This window comes from Castor canadensis, chromosome 3, assembly GCF_047511655.1.
Source record: "Castor canadensis chromosome 3, mCasCan1.hap1v2, whole genome shotgun sequence".
Lineage (NCBI taxonomy): Eukaryota > Metazoa > Chordata > Mammalia > Rodentia > Castoridae > Castor > Castor canadensis.
Window position 1 is genome coordinate 84109180 of NC_133388.1, and position 20687 is coordinate 84129866.

Sequence of the window (20687 nt, forward strand, 5' to 3'; positions counted from 1 at the left end):
CTGTAGGGAGCATGGCAGTGTACTAGGTACTAGATTTTGAAATATGAATAAGTCCAAGAGGATTTTAAAGTTAATTTATGAATTTGGGTGAAGAAAAATGAGAATCATTTAAACTGTGTTTTTTTGAAGTCTATATTTCCTTTGATATGGTCTCAAAATGACATTCAGTATTATTGGGAATTCACAGGGAATGTGAGGAGAACGGAAACCACTCTCTTCATCCTTACATTTGGAACGAAGGAATTTTTATTAGTTTAAGAAGTGTCTTAAATAATAGAAAAATGGCTAAAAATTAAACTAAAATTAACAAATGATACTGGTGTTTTTAAAAAGACACAAAACTCAAATTATGAAAATAATTTAAGGTTTCAGATTTGGAACAAATTTACCCTTTAGGTGTCATTCTAACAAACCATAGAATGCACAGTATTTCTTTTACTATCACGAGACACCAGGATTACTTTAGAAGGAGACAAGAGTTTTGAGTTGTTATAATTTTAAAAAAGATTGACTCAAATCTGGCAAAATAGGCCCACTTAAATGCTCCAGAACCTTCTTATTTGAGAATGTTCTACATACCTGGCAGTCCTTTTTCTGCTAAAGTTAACGATGACCTTAGAAACAAAGCCAAGTTAAGAAGTTTCTCTCTCAGGACCAGTTTCACACGTGGCCTGCATTTGATGAGAATACTTGTCCATAGTAGATCCCTAAACTAAAACAGTTTGTGTTACCTTCTCAGTTTACCCTTATATCCTGTGGGATTCTTTTTAATTTTAACTTCAATTTAATTTAATATTGAGTTAGTATCCTTTATTGAAAAGAAGTTCATTCCTCACTATACGTTTGTTATACATTAGCTGACTACATGTTTATGGATCTGTTTGGATTCTATTTTGTTTTGTTTCTTAGCCATCTGTCCCTGAACTATTCCACACTGTTTTAATTACTGTGACTTAATATTAACCTTTGTTATCTGGAAGCTTTCTAACTTTATTTTTCAAGTTCGTTTTGCATATTCTTAGTTATTTTTATGTTTATACATATCAACAGAAACAATAAAAGCCTATTTGGATTTTAACTGGAATTGAATTTATTCTACAGAGCAATTTGAGATCTGCAACTTTAAAATGTTGAATTTTCCAATCTATAAACATGGTACATTCCATTTTTGAATGAGTAACCTTAAATTGTCTCACAAATACGTTCCAGGTAGAAGTCTTATATAATTTTCATTAGATTTATTTCTAGCATTTGATTGATATTTTATACTATTACAAAGGAATTATAATATTTTCCATTTTTGTTGCTAGCTTATGAAAATACAATTGAGTTTTAAAGTTTTTTTTTAATTTTAGGGACTTTCTTAAATTCACATTAATCTTTTAGAAAATATTTTGTTAGCATATATTAGTTGTATGAGGCGGAGTGAGTTCATTGGAACAGTTCTGTACCTGCTTACAAACAGACTCTTGATTTTTGTAAGTACAGAGCTATGCTATCTGCAAATGATGTTAATAATATTTTTTCCTTAAAATTCTTATGCCTTTTATTTCTTTTCCTTCATTACTACACTAGCTAGGATATCCAGTCCAAAAGAATAGTTGGGGTGATAGTAAATGTTTGCCTTATTCTTGATTTCACAGAGAATGATTTCATGTATATCTTTAAGTATGATTTTTCTGTGAGGATTTTTTTTAGATAAACAATGATTTTTATTATATTTATTTCAGTACCTAATAATTGTTAGCCATTATTTCATTGTTTTTCTTTTGTCTTCTTTCCTTCATCCTAAGACTGGGTCCTCCCATGCCCTTTAACAGCTTTGCAAACAGCTTGTAAAACAGCTCTTGATTTCCCACATTGTCGAATCTGACAGTTAATCAGCTCCATTTTATTTTATTCTTCTGGGGATATATGAATTGTTTGAACCCCAGCTGGCCGCTTCTGGTACTTCCCTTTGCCATCATTCTGGGAATTCTAATTGCCTTTTTCTGGTTTCCAGATACTGACTCTGGTTCCTTGGTTTTCCTTCATCTTGGCTTTCTCCTCTGTTTTTGTGATGAACAAGTTTACCGGTTGCTTATGGGAAAAATGAAAGGGGAAAAGGGGAAGGACAGCTGCTTTGCTTCAATCCCTGACAATAATAAGACTGCTTTGATTAACATGACATTTGATCAATGCCATATTGAGTATATGTGTTTTCTACACCATTTATCAAGATGGCTAAACTTAGCATTTCAAAAAGAAAATTCAGGTTAAAGTATTCATGTGTAGGAATTTAACAAAGGTTTGCTAAACTTTGAAAGGGATAGCCAATGATCACAATGGCATTTTCTGTAAACAATGAATATTTATCTAACAAATATTTATTCAGTATCTTCTGTTTGCCAAGTACGGTACTGATGTTTGAAATGTATCAATGAACAATAGATAGCAATCTCTTTTTGCTATCATGGGGAAGACAGACAATAAACATAGTAAATAAGTTAATTCTATAGAATAACAGAAGGTGCCAAGAGATGTAGGAAAGATGGGAGTGATTAAAAGTCCTGGGAAGGATGCAAGGTACAGTTTTAAATAAGATAGGATAGGCTTCATTGAGGAGGTCAGATTTGAACAACAATTTGAAGAAGAGCAATGCAGGCAGAGGGAACATCCAATGTGAGGGTGTGAAGGTGAGTGTGTCTGGTGTGTTCAGGGACAGAAGGGGACCAATGTGGCTGAGGCACGGTGAGTGAGATTATAACAAGAGATGAGGCCAGAAGGATGATGGAGTCAAACCATACGGTACTACATAGACCATTGCAAATACTTGGGCCTTCACCCTGAATGACATAGGAGCTTTCAGTATATTTGAATCACATGAATAACATGATCTGGATTGTGCCCTTGAAGGGATCACTTCCCATGCTGTGTTGAGAAAAGACTGTAGGAGACACAAGTATAAATACAGAGGCTGGCAAGAAGCTACTGATGTAATTCTGGCTGTTGGTTACAATCAAAATGGCAATAGTGTAGGTAGTGAGAAGTGAGTAGAACCATTGCTGGATAGCCCCACCCCAAAAGTTAGTAGCTTAAAGTAATTTATCATTTACCATTAGTGTGTGTCTCTGATGGGACACCAATGGCTGCATTCCACTGGATGATGTGGCCAGGGGTCCTCTGTTCCCCTCTACCCAGCCTCTTATCCTCCAGCCTAGACCAATTCTTTATGTGGAGCCTTGTAGGCCCAAGAAAGGGTGTTGTGGTTTGGTTTCAACACATTCATGTGTTGAAGGCTTGGTCCCCCCTGGTAGTGCTGTTGAGAGGTGATTGGATCATGTAGGTGCTAATTTTATCAATGGGTTAATACATTCCTGAGTTCATACAGAATGGGTTATTAGAAGATGGGTCCTGGTTGGATGTAGTAGGTCACTGGGTACACATTCTTGAATGATATTTCTTATCCTTGTCCCCTTTCTCTGCCATGAGATGGTAGCTCTGCTCCATCAGGCCTTCCTGTCACCATGATGTCCTGCCTCACCACAGACCCATAGTAATGGGGCAAGCCAACCATGGATGAAAACCTCTCAAATTGTGAAGTTTCACTGAAATGAATAGCTGAGTAACACGGGAAATGTGGATACTACAAAGCACCTGCCTAGAGTCATCCAATATCACTGACAAATTCTGTTTTTCTTTTTTAGACATCATAAACAGCTACAGTAAGGTGGCAGGATACAAAGTCAACCTACAAAAATCATTAGCTTTTCTATACACCCAACAATGAACAAACTGAGAAGGAATATATGGAAACAATTCCATTCACGATAGCCCCTCCAAAAATCAAATACCTAGGAGTAAATTTAACAAAAGATGTGAATGAACTCTACAAGGAGAATCACAAACTCCTGAAGAGAGAGATCGAGGAAGATTACAGAAGATGGAAAGATCTCGTGTGCTCATGGATTGGTAGAATCAACATAGTAAAAATGGCTATACTACCGAAAGCAATCTACATGTTTAATGTAATTCCCATCAAAATCCTAGTGACTTTCACCGCAGAGATAGAAAAATCTACTCTAAAGTTCATTTGGAAACACAAGAGACTGTGAATAGCCAAGGCAATACTCAGCAAAAAAAGCAATGCTGGAAGTATCACAATACCTGACTTCAAACTATATTACAAAGCAACAACAATAAAAATAGCATGGTACTGGCATAAAAACAGACATGAAGACCAGTGGAACAGAATAGAAGATCCAGATATGAATGCACACAACTATACCCACCTCATTTTTGACAAAAGTGCCAAAAATATACGATGGAGAAAAGACAGCCTCTTCAACAAATGTTGCTGGGAAAAGTGGTTACCTGTCTGTAAGAAACTGAAACTAGATCCATGTCTTTCACCTTGTACTAGTATCAACTCAAAATGGATCAAGGACCTAAATATCAGACCTGAAACTCTGAAGTTACTAAAGGGAGGAGCAAGAAACACTCTGGAACTAATAGGTATAGGCAAGGACTTCCTCAATAGAACCCTAGCAGCCCAGCAACTAAAAGAAAGGATGGACAAATGGGACTTCATAAAATTAAAAAGCTTCTGCACAACAAAAGAAATGGTCTCTAAGCTGAAGAGACCACCCACAGAGTGGGAGAAAATATTTGCTAGCTATACATCAGACAAGGGACTGATAACCAGAATATACAGGGAACTTAAGAAACTAAACTCTCCTAAAATCAATGAACCAATTAAAAAATGGGCAACTGAACTTAATAGAACATTCTCAAAAGAAAAAATTCAAGTGGCCAAAAAACATGAAAAAATGCTTACCATCTGTAGCCATAAAGGAAATGCAAATCAAAACCACACAGACATTCCACATCACCCCTGTTAGAATAGCCATCATCCAAAACACCACCAACAACATGTGTTGGTGAGGATGTGGGGAAAAAGGAACCCTAATCCACTTCTGGTGGGAATGAAAGCTGGTACAACCACTCTGGAAAAAAATTTGGAGACTCCTTAAAAATCTAAACATAGATCTGCCATATGATCCAGCAATCCCACTCCTGGGGATATACCAAAGAAATACAACACAGGTTACTCCAGAGGCACCTGCACACCCATGTTTATTGCGGCACTATTCACAATAGCCAAGGTATGGAAACAACCAAGATGCCCCACTACTGAGGAATGTATCAAGAAAATCTGGCACTTGTACACAATGGAATTTTACTCAGCCATGAAGAAGAATGAAATCTTATCATTTGTAGGTAAATGGATGGAACTAGAGAACATCATTCTGAGTGAGGTCAGCCAAACTCAGAAGACCAAAAATCGTATGTTCTCCCTCATATGCGGACTTTAGATCTAGGGCAAATGCAGCAATGTGGTTGGACTTGGATCACATGATAAGGGGAGAGCACATTTGGGTGATACAGAAATAGGCAGAAAACCCAAAACATGAAAGCATTTGATGTCCCCACTCCAGAGGAGCTAATATAGAAACCTTAAAGCAACAGAGGTTATCATGAGAAGGGGATCAGTAACCAGGGTAAAGATCATTTAGAGATGAATCAACATGGGTCATAACATGTGTACACAAAAGCAATGCTAGGAATATTTCTGTATAGCTATCCTCAACTCAACTAGCAAAAACACTTTGTCTTCTTTATTAGGCTTGTCTCTTTTCTTCAACAAAACTAGTGACAAAGGCAGAACAGGACCTGCCTGGAACTGAGGGGGAAAGGGGGAAGAGGGTGGGGGAGGGGGGCAGTGGGGAGAAATGACCCAAACAATGTATGCACATGTGAATAAAAGAATAAAAAAAAAGTGGAAAGCCTGTTTTATTTATTTATTTATTCTTTTTTCTTTTATTCATATGTGCATACAATGTTTGGGTCATTTCTCCCAATAATTCTGTTTTTCAAAGCAAGGGACAAGGACAGTACAAGCATAAATGATGGGGAAATAGATGCCATCACTTGTTGGGAAGAATAGCAAAGTCACATTGTGCAAGGGATTACCAACTGGGATAGGAGGAATTCACACCATGTTTTCAATGTACCAAAAAGTAGTATTTTGAACTTAAAAAAATTGAAGGACAGGAGGATAAAATAGTTCTTTTACACAGGTAGGTACCAGTTGGATGGGGGTGGGCATAAGGAAAGGGTGAATGAAGGTGAATATGGCAGATGTATTTTTGTATTCATATATGAAAATATAAATGAAACCTGTTGAAATTGTTCTAAGAGGGAGGGAAGGAGGGAAGAGAGAACGATGGGGGAAAGGTAAATCTAACTAAGATATATTGTGAGCACATATGTAGATATCACAATGTAACCCCTGTACATTATTATAAGCTAGTAAAAGGGGAAAAATTATTTAGTGTTTTGAGAGTATAGATTGGGTATGTGATGTGAGAGAAAGAGAAGAGTCAAGGGTGACTGAGAGTTTTGGTTTAGGCAATTGACAAGAAGGGGTTTCCATCAACCAAGATGGAAAAGACTATGAGTAGGTTAAGTTTTGGGAGAGGAGAACAGCATTCAGGCAAGAAAACTGAAGGGCAGGCTCAGTGTACCAGCACTCATTATGTAGCTTAATACATTATGTCAAAGGCTGTCTGAAGAAGAGTCTCTGGCCCTTAGCAAGAACTGGTCTTTGAAAGTGGGGAGTTCAGGTAATAAGAAAACAGCAAGTGGGTGTAGCTGGTGCAAGTAGAAGAGGGTCAAGAAAAGGCCCTCTAAAAATGTATTTGTTATAGGTAGAGATGGTTTGCTGGGCAGGGACAGGAAGAGGTAAATGATGTCATAGTAAGTCTCCAAAAGGAAGGGTTGCAAAAAGTTGACGGGAAAATCCAGGGTTACAGTGATTTAGGAGCTGACATTTGGTTTTGTGAAGAACTGAGAGAAATTCCTAAATAACCATTGCTCTGTTGTGGATCTAGGGTTCTTACAAAAAAGAGATATAAACAAAAATGTGATGGATTGAAAAAAAAATCCCCACAGCCACACCATGGATGAGTGTATAGCACAGCTGCTTTGTAAAAGCGAAATATGTTCCACAATTTAAGTCAACTTCTTTATCATTTTTTGAATGTGAGGAAATTTTACAAAGAGAAATGTTTGATCCTCCTCTTAGGCAGAAAAAAAAAACATGAATTGGAGTGTGTGTGTGTGTGTGTGTGTGTGTGTGTGTGTGTGTATGTGTGTGTGTGCTGTACTCATGCTAAATGAATCTTCATTAGTCAGCCCCTATGTGTGAGGGTATGTGGGTGCAGCGTCTGATTGCCTCCATACCTATGTTTTTATTTGCAAATATTGTAGCTACTTGACTGACCTTTTTTTAGGTCAGGGACTTACATATTGAGGAAGGAGAAATAGGTTTCACTTCAGGCTTTTCTGCATTCTTGGCTACATTTTACAAATAGGCTGTAAAAGATGGAATACATTTCCTAGCTGGTTTGACAGTCTACCCAAAGGTAGAGAGACTTTATGACCTTTGAAAGTCAATTTTCATCTCAAGATTCTACATTCCAATTATGTCTGATGGACTATTTAAATAAATGATGGTTTTTCTATTAGGAAAGAAAATTGACTAGAATTCATTCTATTTGAGCTGCAGACATTTGAAAATAGGTCAACTCTTAATTATCCAGGGTAATAGGGAACATCTTGGATAGATTATCCCAAACCACAGGTAATTAACAAAATGTGCAAATTAGGCACTGATTCATAACATTCATTAAAATTTACATTTAAACTACTACTTAAGCCGCATGCATTTGTAGATGAGCAATCAATATGATAAAAATAATTTTAAGGGGAAATGGTCATTTCGAATAAAATGTAGAATTGAAAATATTGCCAAAAGTCTGGACAGCCTGAAATATTTTGTACTCTAGAATTCAGAACATTTAATTAGAATTCCAAAGTTCATTTGGTAGACTTTATTTCATTTCTGAAAAGGCAAAGGAGAGATCAACAGAGGTGCTTCATCCCCTGGAAACTGTCCTGCTGTGGACAGTCCTGCAGTGCTGGACCCTGCCTTGTGCTTTTGTGTTCAGGGCTATGAGGCCATCTCTTTCTCTATGTAGTGCATTTATATGAAAGATCTAGTACCCTCACAAAGATGAAGGTGGTGGGAAAGTGAGAAGGAGAAACTATAGACATGAATAAGATACTCCTTAACTGATTATGGAAGCCAGTCCTATATTGTCCTCAAATTTTCAAAAAGGCAGCTGGCCTGAAAGATTTATTATTCTGTCAGATTTTGTTAGATTACCTTTTGTTACTCTAAAATTATTTGCCAAAGTATTAGTGTTTTGTTTATTTATTTACTTGGGGGGGACTGGGATTTGAACACAGAGCTTTATACTTGCAAAGCAGGAGCTCTACCACTTGAGCCACACTTCCAGTCCAATGCTTTTATTGGGACAGTTTATAATAATGATGTATAGTTTTTTTTATTAATGAGTTCTTTAATAGTGTGCCCAATATTATACTGGGATCTGTGAAAGTGTGATTTCCTCTCTGACTTCTTATATCAGCCCTATGCAGTAAAAACTGATCTCATTTTATAAATGGTACTCAGAGGAGTCACGATAGACTGTGGTAGGGGTGAGGCTTAATCCCAGGCCTGTCTGATGTCAAAGCCCATGCACTTTCTATTAAGCCTGTGGTTTTCAAAATGTTCCCCTTTCCATTCCTCCTTTCAATCCCAGCCAACAGAGTATGCATCTACTGGAAGCTTTCTAGAAATCTAAATTCCCTGGCCTCATCCCAGACCTACTAAATAGGAACTCTGAGGTTGAAGTCCAGAAATCTGTCTTTTCTTTTTTTGACATAAAGAGGACTTTTAATAATATTAAACATAAATCTCAAAAACATATACAGATACGCACAGGTATGTACTAAATTACAAAGTAATAAAACTCAGAAACTAAACATTTGGTAAAATTGTTAGATTGTAAAATGGTACTAGAGTAAAGAGTGGTAGAAGCACAGTCTTCTAACAGCAAAAATTTAGAAACAGTGTTCTGTTTACTTTCGATTATGAGATTGCACAATTCAATATTAAAATATTCAATAAATATTTTAAAAGTATTTATTAGGATATATTTGTTGCACAGGATGGATTCATTATGACAATTCCAAACAGGCTTATATTGTATATCGGTTAGATCACCCCCACCATCTGTCCCTGTGACTCCCTCCCTGCCCCACTTAAAGCAATTGCAAGAGGTTTCTTTGTTCTATTTCATATAATTGTATGAGGTCCATCAACCATATAATCTCATCTTAATCTCCTTCATTCCTCCTGCCCCCTCCCACTAGTTCCCCTACTCTAAATCTATTTTGCAGCCCTGTCTTTCACTATTAATATTTAAGTTGATGTTCAAAGGGGTTTCTCAATATATCCCCATTGTGAGTGCACTTTACTTTTGTCTGGTCAACCCCTTCTATTGCTCTCGCTTACCCCTTACCTCCCACCCTCATTTTTCAACAGCTTTCAATATCCTTATATCCTCTGCTTTCGCAGATGTGATGTTTGATGATATGGTTGAACATCTGTCTTTTCACTGGTAATTCGGATGCATTTGAGAACTATCTTATGCCACATTTCCTTACAAAGACCTTTCTTCTTTTTAGCCAAACGCGTGGAATTGATTGCAACTGTGCTTACATGAAAGAAGTCAATGGTTTAATTTAATTGAGATTCACTACTGGACTTCATGTTTCTAATTTCTTTTATTGTTAGTTTTCTTACTTGAAACAGCTAGGAAAACTTCCTCAAAGTTTTCAAGGAGAGTATTGTGTAGTAAGTCAAATTTCTCCAAAGTGACTGTGTGTAATGCAGGCAGAGATCAAGCATGCAAGATTATTCATTGAGTTGGCGAAAGAAAATACTAGGATTTCTATATACTTTTAGCTAAAAGTAATAATAAAATACAATTTCCAAATGTGTTGGTTACTCCCTTGTGCTTGGTCCACATTTGTACTCTAGTGGTCGTGTGGCAGCCAGCTGTGTACAGGCATTGCTTGTCAACATTGTGCGTCAGCTGTTCTGTATCTCTTTCACTTATTATTCTGGCCCTTTCTCTACTTCTGTCCAGCATTGTTGAGCATACTCAAGTGTGGAAATGGAAGGGATTTGAGTCATTGGAGCCAGTACACAATTACCTTTCTCATGTTCCAGATGGACAGTTCTGAAGTGTATTTGTATGGTTCCTTGCACAATTTCTAGAGTGATCAACCCCATTGGCACTTAATATACTAGCCTCATCATGTCCCTTTACACTGGAATTTGAGCCTTACTGTTTTCCCCTTTCTTGGTCTTGATCCCCTTGGTGGGATTATTTCTAAAAAAAAAAATCCCTGCATTCATCATATTAAACTGCTTTGAGGGTAAGAATACAGGCAAGGTAATGGCTGTGCTAAAACATCTTTATGAAAAGATGTAAGACAAACCATTTTGGAGATCACTTGTGTACAATATAAACTATCAATTCTTTTATTTTCATTTTTAATTAATGAATTTTGTTGGTGCTTGGATTTCAACTCAGAACCTAATGCTTGCTAGGCAAGCACTCTACCACTTGAACCATACCTCAGAACTTTTCTGGTTTTAGTGTATTTTTCAGAAAGGGCCTTGTACTTTCTGCCCAGGCCTCAGACAATGAACCTCCTACCTCCACCTCCTGTGTCTGGCTTCCTTGTTGAGATAGGGCCCAAGATGGCCTCGAACTGTGATCCTTCTATTTCTACCTTCTGTGTAGTTGGGAACCACTATGCCCAGCTCATGAGATGATATTCTAATGTTTGTACATGGAACACAGTCCTGTGAATGTGTGGGGTTTTCAAGAGTGTATTATTTATAACTCTATCTGCTTTCACTCAAGGAAGCCTGTTGATGAGAGTATTGCTATTATTAAATGAATTGCATCTTGTAGATAGAACTAATCCTGTGTGGGTTGTACTACTTTGATACCAAATTTTCTTTAAAACATGATAAGTGGTTGCAATACTTAGATGCGCTGTGATCATTTCTCTTGAAGTCTGTCTAAAGCAAATTGATACAAGATTACTATCTGGAGCCTCATGCTGACAATTATTTTTCACATTTAAACACTGTCAGTCATTTATTTGTAAGCTGTTACAGTTACGTACTAGAGAACACAGCTGAACTTTTTACCATTTTGTTTCTTGCTCAAAAGCATCTCAGGGGTATTATGAGAAGAGCATCTCATTTCTATGGTATTTTTCCCAAAACTCATAACCTCAGTGTCTAATACTCCTCAAAAACAAAGGAGACCTAGAAGTTGTGATAGACCAGAGGATAATAATGAGACCTAATGACTAAACACACAGTGGGATCCTGGAGCAGACAAAGGCCATTAGTGGGAAAATAGGTAAACTGTGAATGAAGCCTGTAGTTTAAGACATTGTACTAATACTAATTTTTCATAAATTCATGTTTTTGCAAGATACAGTAAAAGAAGCTTGGAAAAAGGTATAATATATAGGAAAACTATGTACCATTGTTATTTTTCTGTAAATTTAAAATTCAAAAGACATTCAAAACAAATAAAACAATTCAGTAGACTCAGCTTTGGCTCATGTAGGCAGAATCCCACCTGTCAGTCTATAAAAGTGGAAGTGCATGCATAGAGAAGTGATGTCTACCCAGACAAAGCAAAGAACCAACCTGAGATTTTGTCAACACTCTACAGTCCGTTTGTGTCATGAAGACCCAAAGCCTCCTTTTTACTCCCACATAGAGTATCTGTAATACACAATCATCTTACACTTCAAGATTCCACTTTGCCCTGCCAGTAAATCTTGCTTTGTTCCTTCACAGGCTAGTGGTAGGCTCATCGTGTTGTAATTATTTTTTTGCTAGCAACTCTTCCGTAAATACTTTGAAGCTGCCCATAGGATGCCAAGCACTCATGAGATGAAACCCCAAATCTAAAGATGTAAGCCCAACTTTTGAAATAAACACTTAGTAAGAATTTCATAAAGGTGAAAAATCTGTCCTTGAGAACCTGACAATTAAATATTCCACGGTGTCAAGTGATAACCATGCTGTCAGCTATATAGTCTGCTTTTTAAAAACATCTGAGTATTTTTTCTCTGTGAAGAGGATTTGATGCAAACCCTTAAAAAATGGATTCCCATGTACCAGGATGTATTGACGACCATCAAGCTGTCATGTGGTAGCTTCCTGTTTCACCTGATTTGAAAAGTATGTCTCATGTGAATGACAGGTTTGTTTGAACTCTGCCAAACCATATTTTTGTGCTCAGTTTCGTACTTAACTCACATACGTGCTTTCAATATTTGAGATCATCAACATTCACAAGAATGTGAGGGGTGGGGATTGAGGAGAGAGCCATCAGACTATTTTTTATTGTACAAATGGTAACACAAAAAAATTCTCTTCATTAAATTTGGCTTACTAAATTCTATAAAGTTTGTATTACACCTTCCTCTCAGAAATTAATTTATATCACAAAAAATTTGAAAGTTCTTGTGTAAGACAGATTTAATACTCCATGTATTCCATGTTAGTGTGTCACATTATCGAAGTAGGTGTGTTGTAAAAGTGTGTGGTGGAAACACACCTCTGTCTAAATGGTGTTAGGTACAGCACGAGTGGCCTTCATGACGTACCTCATTAAGGTACATGTGTACAGAGCTTCACATGCAAATGTGCTGTGTAGTAATCCATAGCTGACTGATTTATGAGACTTGTTACTCTATTGCACAGATAGAGCCTCCACTGAATTTAATGAGCTGAAGTAGGCGAACACTTCATTATAATCTCCCGGTGCCTGTGACTCATGAACTTCCCGGAATCACAGAACATATGTCCTTCCCTTGTTTTAAAAACTGAAGGTGCCTTTCTGATAAACAGATCTCTTGAGAGTCATGACCTAGGGAATGATTCTGAGGACGTTTCCTTTGGCTCATTGATGGAATGTCAACCTTCAGCAGCGACTAGTTGCAAAGCTGAGAGGTGATTTGTCAATCCAACATCCAGGGAGGATTTTCTTTAATAGATTTTTGTTCCTTGCCTGAGTTTATTATGTTGAGACCGTCTTGGATTCTCTCACCCAGGCTTACCATTTAAAACAAACACTGGCAAACAATCTTTCTTCTGTGGTATGTGGAAGTACATGAAGCAATGGGAATGTGTCAATGAAAGGGCTCCTGGTATTCTGGATGGGATAATTTTGTGTGTGTGTAAAGGTCTCTCTACCTTATTGCAAGGCTGTTAGGCTCACTGGACCACACATACTAAATTCCTGGAGCACAACTTGGTAATTTCAGCCACAAAAAATATCCCAACACAATTATCCAAACAACTCTTAAGGTATAATTCTTTGCACATAATAAAAGAGTAAATACTACCTAGTTTTAGGTAATTTCCAACTTGTTAAGTTAACATTTTAAAGATGACTTTAGTGAGTGTACAGGTAAAAGATAATTTCCTACACAACAAGGGCCTGTCTCTAGGCTACAGGCACTCTCCCTGGCTTCCTTGGCTTCTCTCTAAAACTTCTGCTTCAAGTTCTTATGTTAAGGTAATTTAATTACAACCTATAGATATCTTTTCCTCCTCCTCAATTACACTTTTCTTAACTTCTCTTTGATGAAGGAGGCTTTAAAGGATTTTATTTCAAAGGTTATTGGTTTGGGACAAGATTTTGGTATAATCAGGATTTGACAGTGGCTCTTGTCTTACCCTTTCTGACCTAGTCCTGTCTTGTACCTGTTACTGATATGATCCCCACCTGGCCCTTCTGTGTTTTGCATCCTATATTCCTTTTCTATTTGCTGATTCTGCCAGACTCCTGGATGCTTGTTTCTACTGTCCTATAGGGCCATTCATTTACCTCTCACACATCATGGAGTCTTTTTGTTATCAACTACCTTCTTGAGTATCTAGTTATACCTTCTTTCTAGGCTGGAGATTACATAGCTACCTGATTACTGCAATTTCTTCCTAAAGATTGTTTTTGGGTACTACACCTTGCCTGCCTTACCTTGGTAGGTCTCTAGCTCCTGAATATTTTGGAGTGGACTTGCCTAAGCAATAAGCTTGCACAAAAGAAGAGATACATAAAAATTTACCTTAAAAATCTGAATTATTTGAGCCTTTGGGACAAGATCTTCAGAAGCCAATGGCAAAGACTCTTGACCATGATTCTCCCTCCAGAACTTGTGGATTTATCTCTTCCTTGATATGGGAATATCATTAGTACTACTTTGATCAACCGTAATTATGATAGCTTTCTGCATCATAAAAGGGGAGATGTAAACAGAACTAAAACGTGTTGCAAGTACTTTAACTGGGGTGGGGAGAGGGCTAAGGGGGAGAGACGATGGGGGCAATGTAAATGTACAATATAAGTCTAATCAGAATTGTCATTATGAATCTCCCCTTGAATAATGAATATTTCCTAATAAAAAATTTATTTTTAAAAAATGGGGAGATGCTTTTACCCCATAGGATAATTTTTCAAAAAGTTAAATAGTGAGTGGAATGGAGGAAAGTATTAAAAAGTGAGTGTGTGTAACTGTGGATAGGAAAAAATAGGAGATTGGTGAGGAGTTGAAAATTATAGGCAAGAAAGTTACATGCTATTATTATTTTGAGGGGAAGGCATTTGTTTAATTCTCTGAATGACTGTGTTACAGAAAGCAAAAGAGACAAAAAATGATTTGTGAAAAGTGAGTCCTCCTCATACCTTTTTACTCCCAAAACCTGGTTGTCTTTCCCAGAAACGAGTGTTGTGAATTTCTTTCCAGAGATAGGCTATGATTACACAAACATTTGCATTCTTGCATGCATTAATACACACATACACATATATAAAATGACTTAATAATCTAGATAGATTTGTGTTTATTTGGTTTTGAAGTCTCTTAGGAGCAGAAGGCTCTTGTCAGACATTCAGTAGGACAGTAATTTTAGCTTTTATTATAAACCTTATTAGAAACCTATGTCTTTATGGTCTCATCTTTCAGTTGCTGCCAGAAGCCATCATTATTGTAAATAGCATCAATAAAGTGACAGTTCAGTTAACGCTTACCTATGCATACCTGTTCCCTCTGACAGGATGGGTGCCATGTGCTATCCTTGGTTTCAAGCTTTTTAATGTGCTCCAGCTTAAACCAGTTTCCCTCTACACTTGAGATGCAATAGTTCTGGGGATCGTCCTTCCTCTGAACCCTGGAAAGTCTCCTCATTGTTTCTTACTCTATCTTCTTCTTTTTTAGTTTATCTCCTTATTTTGGTGGAACACCACTACCAGTGATTCCCTCAGAAATGGTATTTGACAGATAAATTTGAGACCCTATATATCTGTAAATGTTTTTAATTTGCTTTTCCAATTGATTGGTAACTCCACAAGTACAGAATTGTATGTGGGAAATAGTTAAGAGTTTGAAGGTACTACTTCATTACCTTCAAGCTGTCAGTGTATCATCAGTATTCTAAGTTTTCACAGTGATGGGCCTTGGTGTACACCTGTTTCTATTGACTGTGTTCAGCATCTTTCAACACAGGAATGCAGGTCTCCTAGTGTTCTTGAAGTATTTCATTTGTGATATCCTCCCTTCTACTTTTTTTCTTTCAGATTAGTATTTGTTAAGCTTCCTTATTTGTTCTTCAACTTTCTTTTGTATTTTCCATTTCTTTATATTTCTATTCTACTTTCTGAGAGCCTCTCTCAAATTTAACTTTATCCTACTGATATAAAAATTCTAATGCTATATTTTCATGTTTTAAACATTAGCATACGTTAGTTGTTCAGGGGGTTCATTGTAACACATGCAGTTACAGTATGCATTGATTAGGTTCACCTCTCCATCATTCTCCATTTCTCAACCTCCTTCTTAAAACAGCTTCATCTGGCTTCACGGTTCTATTTTCATATAAGTATATAAAGTACATTGATATTATTCACTCTACTTTGCCTTCTCATTCACCCTCCCCACTTCCACTGGTACCCACCCCTGAACAGGACCTATTTTACAGTTCTGTCTTTCATTTTTAATCGTATACTAATTGTTTAAAGGTGTTTCACCCTGTTATTTCAGAGGGAATATATTTAGTGGATATATTCAGAAATGAATATATTATACTTTAACCAGATTAACCCTCTCTGTTGCTTTGTCTTTTCCTATCCTTCCTAACTCCTATTATTCAACAACTTTTAGTACATTTCAGTATACCATCTCATGCTCAGAGGCAGTGTATTTCAATACTGTTCACTCAAATATTCTTTTTTCCTCTTCTGCCTCCTCATAGAATCCTCAAACAGCCCTACTATTACAAACATGTTCTCTATCTCTCTTCTCTCTCTTTCTCATGTGTTGTGTGTGTGTGTGTGTGTGTATATATATATATATATATATATATATATATATATATGTATTTATGTATACATTTGTCTTCTAGGTCTAACTTTCACATACAAGGTTAAAACACACCATCTTTGTCTTTCTGAGCTTGGTTTACTTAATATGACCTCTGGTTCCATCCATTTACCTGCAGATGACATAATTTCACTCTTCTTTATGGCTGAGTAAAACACTATTGTGTATATATACCAGATTTTCTTAATTCATTCATTTTGGGGGCATTTTTGCTGTTTCCATAACCTGGCTATTGTGAAAAAGTATTGCAATAAACATGGGTGTGCAAGTGGCTCCATTTTATCCTGGTGCATATTCCTTCTAGTATATGTGCAGGAGTAGATCGCATGGTAGTTCCATTTTTAGTTTGTTGAGGAACATCCATACTGCTTTCCATAGTGGTTTCACTAGGAATCCCACCAAGAGTTAAGGGTTCCTTTTTCCCTCATCCTCACCAACATTCGTTGTTGTTTGTATGCTTGATAATTGCCATTCTGACTAGAGTGAGGTGGAAATCTTAATATATTTTTGATTTGCATTTCCTTTATGGCCAAGGAAGTTAAACATTTTTTTTCATTTATTTATTGGCTTTTTTTGCTTCTGAACAGAATTGTCTGTTCAGTTCATTTGTCCATTTCTTCATTTGGGTTGTTGATTCTTTGGGAGGTTAGTTTTTTGAGCTCCCTATAAATTCTGTTTATTAATTTCTTGTCAAATGTATAATTGACAGACATTTTCTCCAGCTGTCTATGGTTTAGTGACTACTTCCTTTATTGTACAGAAGCTTTTTTAGTTTGCTGTAGTCCTATTTATTAATCCTTTCTGTTAATTGCTGAGCTATGGGAATTCTATTCAGGAAGTTATTGCCTTTACCTATATGTGTCACTGTTTTCCTTATTCTTTCCTATGGTAGTTTCACAGTTTCAGATCTTACATTAAGATGTTTGATCCACTTTGAATAAATACTAGTACTGGATGGGAGGCTGGGGTCTAGTTTGTCTTCTATAAGTGGATATCCAGTTTTCTGTACCATTTTTTGAAGAAGCTGTCTTTTCTCCCACATGTATTGGGCTCCTTTGTCAAAAATCAGATGGCTATAGCTGCGTGATTTTTGTCGCTGGGACTTCTATTTTGTTCTTTTGACCTTCATGTCTGTTTTGGTAATAGTACAGGCTATTTTTATTACTCTTGCTCTATAGTATAATTTGAAGTCAGGTATTGTGATACCTCCAGCATTACTCTTTTTGCTCAGAATTTGTTTAAATATTCAAGGTTTTGTGCATTCTTCTGAAATTTAGAGTTCATTTTTCTGTCTCTGTGAAAAATATCACTGGAATTTTGGTGGGTATTGCATTGACCATATAGATTGCTTTTGGTAGTGCAGCCATTTTCCCAATATTGATTCTGCCAATCCATAAGCATGGGAGGTCATTCCATCTTTTGAAGTTTTCTTTGATTTTTTTCCTTAGTGATTTATAGCATTTGTTGTAGAGGTCTTTTATTTCTTTCATTAAATCTATTAGATATTTTTTGAGGCTTTGGAAAATGGAATTGTTTTCTTGGTTTCTTTCTCAGTTTGTTCATTGTTGGTACATAGAAAAGAAACTGAGTTTTGTATACTTGTATCTGCTACTTGTATCTGCTCTAAGTGTTTATGAGATCTTAGAGTATTGCAGTATAGTTTTTAAGATCTTTTAGTTATAAGATTATACCATTTGCAAATAGGGATAATTTGACATTTTCCTTCTCTATTTAAATACCTTTTATTTCTTTCTTCTGAGTTATTGCTCTGGCTAGGAATTCCAGTACTATATTGAATAGAGTGGTCAGGGTGGATACCCCCTTATTCTTGATTTTAGAGGAAATAGTTTCAGTTTTTCTTATTTAGGGTAATGTTGGCTGTAAGTTTGTTATGTATAACCTTTACAATGTTGAAGTACATTTCTTCTATTCCTAGTTAGTTTCTTCATGAAAGGATGTTAAATTTTGTCAAAGACTTTTTTTGTATCTATTGAGATATTATATGTTTTTTGTCCTTGATTCTGTTTTGTGTTGCATTACACTTATTGATTTGTTAAATCATCCTTCCATCCCTGGAATGAATCTTACTTGGTCAAGATGTATGATCCTTTTAAAGTGTTGTCAGATTTTGTTTGCTTTTTTTTTGCAGTATTGGGGCTTGATTTCAGGGCCTCCACCTTGAGCCACTTCACCAGCCTTTTTTTTGTGATGGATGTTTTAGAGATCCATTTAGAGATAGGGTCTTGCAAACTATTTGCCAGGGCTGGCTTTGAACTGTGATCCTCCTGATCTCTGCCTCCTGAGTTGCTAGAGTTGCAGGTGTGGGCCATCTGTGCCCAGCTTGGTTTGCAAATACTTTAGAGGATTTTTGCATCTATATTCATCAAGGAACTTGGTCTGTAACTTTCGTTTTTGGTGTATCTTTACCTGGTTTTGGTTCTATTGCAATACTGGCTTTTTGGAATGAGTTTGGTAGTATTCTTTCCCTTTTGTAATAGTAGTTTTATAATAGTTTGAGGAGCATTGGTGTCAGTTCTTTAAAGTCTAGTAGAATTCACCATCGAATTCCTCTGGGTCTGTACTTTTCTTTGTTAGGAAGTTCTTTATAACCATTTCAGTGTCATTATTTATTATAGATCTGTTCAAGTTGTTTATGCCCCCTTTTTTCAAATTTTTGCACCCTATATGTCAAGAAATTTATCAGTTTCTTGATTTCTCCAGTTTGCTGGAGTATGCATTTTCAAAGTATTCTCTTATGAGCTTATGAATTTCCCTGGTGTCTGTTGTAATATCCTCTATCTCATCCCTGATTTTATTAATCCGAGAGTCCTTGTTTCTTCTTTTGATTAGTGTGGCTAAAGGTTTGTTGATCATATTTATCTTTTCAATGAACCAACTTTTTGTTTCATTTATTCATTGTATTTTTCTTTTGTTTCCATCTCATTAATCTCTGCCTGAATTTTTTGCAATTTTTGTCTACTACTTTGGAAATTAGCTTGTTTTTCTGAGTTTGAAGTGCATTAGGTTGTTTGGGATCTCTCTAATAATCTGTTATAGGTATTCACGGTTGTAAACTTTGTCTTAACACCAACTTTATTGTGTCCCACGGGTTCAGGTAAATTGTGTTTACCCGAACCTGTGGTAAATTTTCATTTTAATCTAGAAATTTCTTAATTTCTTCAATGACTCATTCATATTTCAGTAGTGTATTGTTCACTCTATGATTTTGAATGATTTCTATAGTTTCTTTGCCATTGATTTCTAGTTTTATTTCATTGTTTTTTGTTAAGATACAGGGCATTATTTTATTTTTTAAAAAATTTTGTTAAGGTCTGAGGTAATTCTTATATGTTTACCTTTGTATGAAAGCTGGCATTTTTCTCTTACAGCTTTCAATATGTTTCATTTTTTTCTTTAATTTTGGCATTATAATTATGGTATGACATGGAGTTGTTCTTTTCTGGTCATGTCTATTTGGGGTTCTAGGTTCCTGCTGGTACTGGAGAAAAGACAGAAATATTTCAGCACGCTCTGGGAGAAAAGACCTAATTGTTACTCATGAAACCGCAATCACATCTTTATTTGAGCATTTGCTCCTATTACTCCCTCATAGATCCACAGGTAGCTGAAATTTGTAATGTAAATTATGTTGTGAGTTTTTGCCACTGTTGGCCTTAGCTATCACTGCCAAGGGTTTGTAACTCAGTTTCCTCTCATAATCTTTGTATCTTTCAAAATTCTGTTACTGTTTTCTGCAGTACTGTACAGTTTTGTGTATTAATATATTTAAATAATATGTTGGAGTTTAATTATATTAGACTAATAGGTGAAATTGTATGTATACATTAAAAACTTCCTTCTTAATGACAAAGCCCATTAATAGTTATTTTGGGTGGTGAGTTTATATGTGACTTTTATTTTTTTATTTTTACTTTTTGAGAAGCAGACCATAAGTCCTCATTTTTACTCTTGATACAGTGAGGCCTGCCCCTTTACTTGGATTGGCTGAGTTTGGGGGCACAATCTTCTCACAATTGGCTCATGTTACACTAGGAATTTGGGGAGTGGGGTAGGTAGTAATTTCAGTGTGAAAATGGAGTTCAGTGAACAAGAACCCAGAACTGCAAGCAGCTAAAATGGTGACACACTTTGATAAAAAATGCTGCTTTCCTTGTATATCCCCCCTCTTTTTATTTTCTGTTCTTTTCTTTTATTCATATGTACATACAATGTTTGGTTCATTTCTCCCCCCT

The 20687-nt window shown here is 36.2% G+C and overlaps 1 protein-coding gene and 1 long non-coding RNA gene across 3 annotated transcripts in view; both read left to right on the top strand.

Moving 5' to 3' along the window:
- Nucleotides 1–4551, top strand: part of LOC141421235 (uncharacterized) — a 75502-nt gene extending 70951 nt beyond the window's left edge. Inside the window, exon 4 of the long non-coding RNA XR_012445863.1 lies at nt 3687–4551. This is a non-coding gene — a long non-coding RNA (uncharacterized lncRNA). The remainder of the gene's footprint in view (nt 1–3686) is intronic.
- LOC141410465 (inhibitor of Bruton tyrosine kinase-like) overlaps nt 1–20687 on the top strand; it is a 973048-nt gene that overhangs the window by 722008 nt on the left and 230353 nt on the right. The gene's annotated exons all lie outside the window — the stretch shown is intronic.